Source organism: Magnolia sinica, chromosome 1 (genome assembly GCF_029962835.1).
Source record: "Magnolia sinica isolate HGM2019 chromosome 1, MsV1, whole genome shotgun sequence".
Taxonomy (NCBI): Eukaryota; Viridiplantae; Streptophyta; class Magnoliopsida; order Magnoliales; family Magnoliaceae; genus Magnolia; species Magnolia sinica.
Genome location: NC_080573.1, coordinates 32308313 through 32314421, shown reverse-complemented (window position 1 = coordinate 32314421; position 6109 = coordinate 32308313).

Genomic DNA, 6109 nt, shown 5'->3' with positions numbered 1-6109 from the left:
ATGCAGAACAGAAGCTCAACACAATTGAGGAATTTGAAGTTGTAGTTTTACTGTTTGTCTTTAAATGGAAATGTAATATCAGTCACAATCATTTGTTTAAAACCATTAGCCGTGATTTTATTCTCTACACACAGCGGGGTTTTTTGAGTTGCAATAAGCCCGTGAGTTTATCCCAGCTAATTTTGATTGGATTAAAGTAGATGGTAGAGTAACGGGGTTTTTTTTTCTTTTCTACATTCAGGTTCTTGACTTGCTAATTCTGGCCACCATATATATTTTTATCCTAATGGTTTAGTTTTGTGCTAGTTTGCAAAATCTGCATAACCAGGAGCTAATTCTCCAAAACCTGCAACTGAATGTACAACTTCTGCAAACATAACATGGCTTGAAGTCACCCACCATACACCAAATTTTAGAGAGAAGACCAAACAGGTAACTTAAGCAATCCAACTGTGGGCTATTCAAATGTGGGCATGCAAATGACCGTGAAGTGAAGGGAATTGACCGTGAAATGCATCAAAATGATCGTGAATCAACACGAAGTAGTTTGGGATGACCGTGAAATGCATGGGAATGATCATGAATTGAAGCGAATTAACCGTGCAATGCATGCAAATGACCGTGAAGTGAAGGGAATTGTCACGCCCCAAACTCGGAAACCGGGCTCACAAAATTTTCGATCACCGAATCCGGTGCTGACAGCCTCCGCAGTACCCCATTCTCGACTCCTAGCGTCCATACGCCAAATTCCGATACTGGGATGCTACAAGGAGGGTTTTTTTTTAATATATACAATGTACGTTTAATTTGTAATAAGCATAACCACAAGCATACCCAACTCACAAAGGCAACATCATCATCACATATCCATTAATATAATCAGTTGAGTACAATACTGAAAGGAAGATACATATATCAAAAATCGAAGCTCCAGAGGTCCGCTGCATGCCCAAGCTCAATGCTGCTGCAACCTATCATCATCTGCACGCATCTATCGTGCATAAGCTTATAGAAAGCTTATAGGGTGGTGTAAGTGTGTGCACAAGGTAAGTGCCTAGTATTCAATACATTGCCGAAAATAGTGGTAATCCATAAATCGTACATTACCAGAATAAGCAGAAAGATTGACAAGATCATGAATTATCAAAGTAAGCAGAAATACTGACAAGATCATAAATCATAAGATAACAGAGTAAGCAATATAGAATAGCTATGCAAATAAGGAGTCATAAAAAGCCAAATGTCAGATGCCAAGAATGCGATGCAATATACAATTCCTGAAGAGTTCATGAATAACGTCAGCCGTATCTAGACCATATAAATGCAGTAACCCAAAATGCCATATGCGGTGTGAATGAAATGACCATGCCGGAGTGTGAGTTCGGGATGATAGTACGTAGTATCGCAGGCTATGGGGTCCATCACAAGGACTTCTATCCAAACCAGTCCCATACCTAAATTTGGATAGTCAGACTCAATGTGATAAACTCCTGATCTCAGGTTAGTCGCGCGCCCTAACCGAAATCCTGGCCATTGCGAAGGCACACGTAACAAATAGTTACGCACCACCAACCCAAGTGGATAGTAAATGAATGAATGCATGAATGAGTATGCAACTCCTACTCACTAAATCCACATATCAGTACAGTTCACCGGGGTTTAGTACACTCCAAATGGCACTGTCGCTCTCCTAGCCGCACAGTCCAAGTGAGCGTAAGAAACCTCACTATCCGCCTGGCCAATAGTCTGCCAATACCTATCCGGCACGTCGATAGCAGACCCATTTACGAGCTGGTCAAACTCAGCCTAGTATTGCCCCCTACCCTCGGGCGGGTAAGGCCACACCCCTTCCCAACCGACCACGACACAGTGGGAGACGCGGCCTCCTGGTATTCGGCACTCGGGCGCTCATGTATCCACTCGGTCTCGACGTCGGGGCGTCTCCTTGCCATGGAGGTTTAGGGATTTTCACCCAGGGACATCTATGGCGCCCGTATGCTAGAACCAAACATTTTCGGTGTTCCATTGGCCATCCACGATATGCCTGTGGAGGCTACGGCCCTGATGTCGCTAGGGCATACAGTAATCATAATGCGAGATGCATGAGTCATGCAATCCAGTTATGTATCAATCCTGCGCATACCGCGTGCTCATGTGAGATAACCTCCGCCTATCAGGGAGTCTCATAACAACATGCTCAATGACATATGCAATGATCAATCACATCTCATAACAAACATGCAAATGATGCATATAGGCATGTATCAAGATGCTATGCTGTCACATACTCATAATCGGTATCAACAACCGGCATCGACAATCGACCTCGACAATGTGGACATTTAACCAACGTTGCCCCCAAGGAATGGCCACATAGAGCCAAACATATAATGGGTCCACGGTCTCACACAAAGGCGCGATATACAACACAGTGGGCCTTACTGAAGGGGCACATATACACAACAGGCGGCCCTTGCTCATGGGCCTCACATACATCACATCGAGCTCCATACAAGGGCCTCGAATGTATCACAATGGGTCACGCCCATGGAGCTCGAATACATTACAATGGGCCTTGCCCATAAGCCTCAAATACATCACAATGGGCCTCAACTACGGGTCGCATATGCATCATGTAGGCATCAACAATAGGCCTTGGTAATCGAAATCGGCCTTAACAATCATATTCGACACTCGGAACTGGCCTCGATACTCGGCCCCAGCAATCAGAATCGGCCTATACAATTGGCCTCAATAAATCGGAATTGATCGATAATCAGAATCGGTAAATTGGTCACGTCAATCGGCAATCGGTTACAACAATCGGGGTCGATCGATAGTCAGAATCGACAAATCGATCATGTCAATCGGCAATCAGTCACGACAATCGGAATCGATCGATTATCAGAGTCGGCAAATCGGTCACGACAATCGGATCGATCGATAATCAAATCGGTAAATCGGTCACGAGAGTCAGAATCGATCGATAATCAGAGTCGGCAAATCGGTCACGACAATCAGATCGATCGATAATCAAATCGGTAAATCGGTCACGACAATCGGAATCGATCGATAAGCAGAGTCGGCAAATCGGTCATGACAATCGGATCGATCGATAATCAAATCGGTAAATCGGTCACGAGAATCAAAATCGATCGATAATCAGAGTCGGCAAATCGGTCACGACAATCGGATCGATCGATAATCAAATCGGTCACGACAATCAGAATCGATCGATAAGCAGAGTCGGCAAATCGGTCACGACAATCGAGATCGATCAATAATCAGAGTCGGCAATCGGTCACGACAATCGGATCGATCGATAATCAGATCGGCAAATCGGTCACGACAATCGGGATCGATCAATAATCAGAGTCGGCAATCGGTCACGACAATCGGATCGATCGATAATCAGATCGGCAAATCGGTCACGACAATCGGGATCGATCAATAATCAGAGTCGGCAATCGGTCACGACAATCGGATCGATCGATAATCAGATCGGCAAATCAGTCACGACAATCGGATCGATCGATAATCAAAGCGGTAAATCGGTCACGACAACCGAAATCGGAATGGGCCTAACAAGGCCTAATGGAAGGTCATAATGTGGTCATTCAATCATCATTGCCCATCAATGTGGACATTTAACCATCATTGCTCCCAAGGAGTGGCCTACATATAAAGCCAAAACATATAATGAGCTCGTGGCTGCATGTAAGGGTTATATACACGTCAAGTGAGATGCCCCAATGGACCGCACTAATGGGCCTCATACACATCAAGTGGGCCGCATCAATTGGTCTCATATACATCCAGTCGGCCGCATCAATGGGCCACACCAAATAGGCCACAATTACACCACAAAGGCCTTACCCATGGGCCATAGATACATCTCATTAAGGTGAGGTCCACGCCCAATGGACTGGACGGTGGATAGAATACCACGTCAAAGCGAGGTCCATGTCCAATGGGCTGGAAGGTTGGGACATAACGCATACCCATGATCAGGCCCACGGAACTTGCTGACGTTGACAAAGCAACTGAATTACCAGTGGGGTCCACACAGTTGGACGGCATGGATAACAAATACATCACAGCTGACCCCATAGATGGACGCTATGCAACACAACCATCGTGGTGGAGTCCCACTGACTTGACGGATAGTGAGGATAAAACACACACTACAGTGGGTCCCACCGTCCCAAACAGTAGGCGGTGCGAATTGCAACACGTGTAGGGCCCAGGAGGGATGATCTAGCTGAAACAATTGTATCATGCTGGACTTTATACAGCAGTGGGCGATGGAGATATACATCGAGGTAGCCCACGTCCAGATGGACGGTTGGATGTAAGACATATACATCAAAGGTGGGTCCCAGCATCCAATAAACTGGACGGTTGGATCAAACCACATCATGGTGGCCCACCCAACACACATCAGATGGACGGTGTGGCTGCAGAGCACGGTGCAGCTCACAGCACACCGTCCAAATGTACGGTGTGGATACACAGCGAGGTGGGTCCCACATAACTTAGTGACGTCAACGCCAGCTATTCTGCTGGTGCGAAGTACACCAGCCAATCTGCTTTTCACCGTCCTTTTCCTGGACGGTGAGGGTACAAACACATCCATCATGGCAGGCCCCACACCTCACACATGCCCACGTGCAGGGTGGGTCCCACCATCCAAGCAATGGACGGTGATGATCAACACATTCATCAAAGTAGGGGCCCCACCATCCCATCTGGCGGGGGGATGAAACAGATACATCTTGGTGATCCAGCACCGTCCCTTGCTGGATGGTGCCATGGACGGTGGATCTCAGCGTGTCACCAGGTGATCCCACCGTCAGAATGAATGGACGGCTGGGATGAGGCACCTGTACCTGGTGGTTTCCACCATTAGAATGGATGGATGGCTGAGATGAGGCGCATGCACCAGGCCCACTGCAACTGTTGCATACAGCAGCCGTGTGGCTAGCTGCACTAGCCAACCTGCTTTCCAAAACAGGTGGGTCCCACCTGGGGCCCACACGTACGGACATACATACGTCCATATGCATGAATATATATATATATATATATATATATATTACATGATATTATAATATAATATAATATTATATACTACATATGTACATACATATTTATATCAGGTAAGTATCCAGCGTTGGCTGGATGATGCACTTCATCATGGTGGTCCCACGTAGTGGGCCATGGGATTTCGGTCAAGCAGATATTCCACTTTCCCTCTCATCTGGGCCTATGTAACCATCCGATCATGTAGGCCCCAACCTAGATCAAGGTGGCCCACTAGTTGGATGGCATGGGTCTAATACATACATCATGATGGGATTGCATCAGGGTGGACCACACATATCAAAAGAGATAAAGAGAGAGAAATAGGGAAAAAGAGAGATCGGAGGGAGTAAGAGGGACCCCGCCACTATGGGCCCCTCTAGCTTACAATCACATATATCGAGATGGATCCCACCATATGTGGGCCCTCAAATCATAAAAAAAAAACGGTAGAACATCACCCACATCATAAAAGTGGAGAGATTTATCCTAAAGATGCACCCACCTCATGATCCTCTTAGACTTCTTCCGCCAACACGGTCTAAAGCTCCAAGAAAACGATTCCGACGGTTGAGATGGACTTTGGATGGTGGAGATGGAAAGTAAGAAGGTGGGCCACACATGGCATTCTCTCATGGAGGTGGACGTTGGCTCTCATGGTTGCTTGGAATGGAGAGAAGTGAAAGAGAGAAATGATGTAAGGGAGTGATGGGAGAGAGGGATGGTGAGGTGATGGGAATTAATGAGTTTGACTTATGGGGAAAAGGGAAGGTAAGGTGGTAGGGTAGGATGATGTCACCCCTAGGGTGACATCATAGTAATTATGTTTGTAGGAAAGTACAACAATAGGGATAGGTGGGTCCCGCGATCAAGCAGTCAATGGCCGCGATAATGCACGGGCCGGATCTCATAATCTGAGCGTCGCATTGACGCACGAGACGCATCGTTGGAACCGCGACGATGGTGCGGTTGCAATAATATAGGTCTCGGCTTGAGTCGGCTCGGATTTACAGGATATGACCCAAGA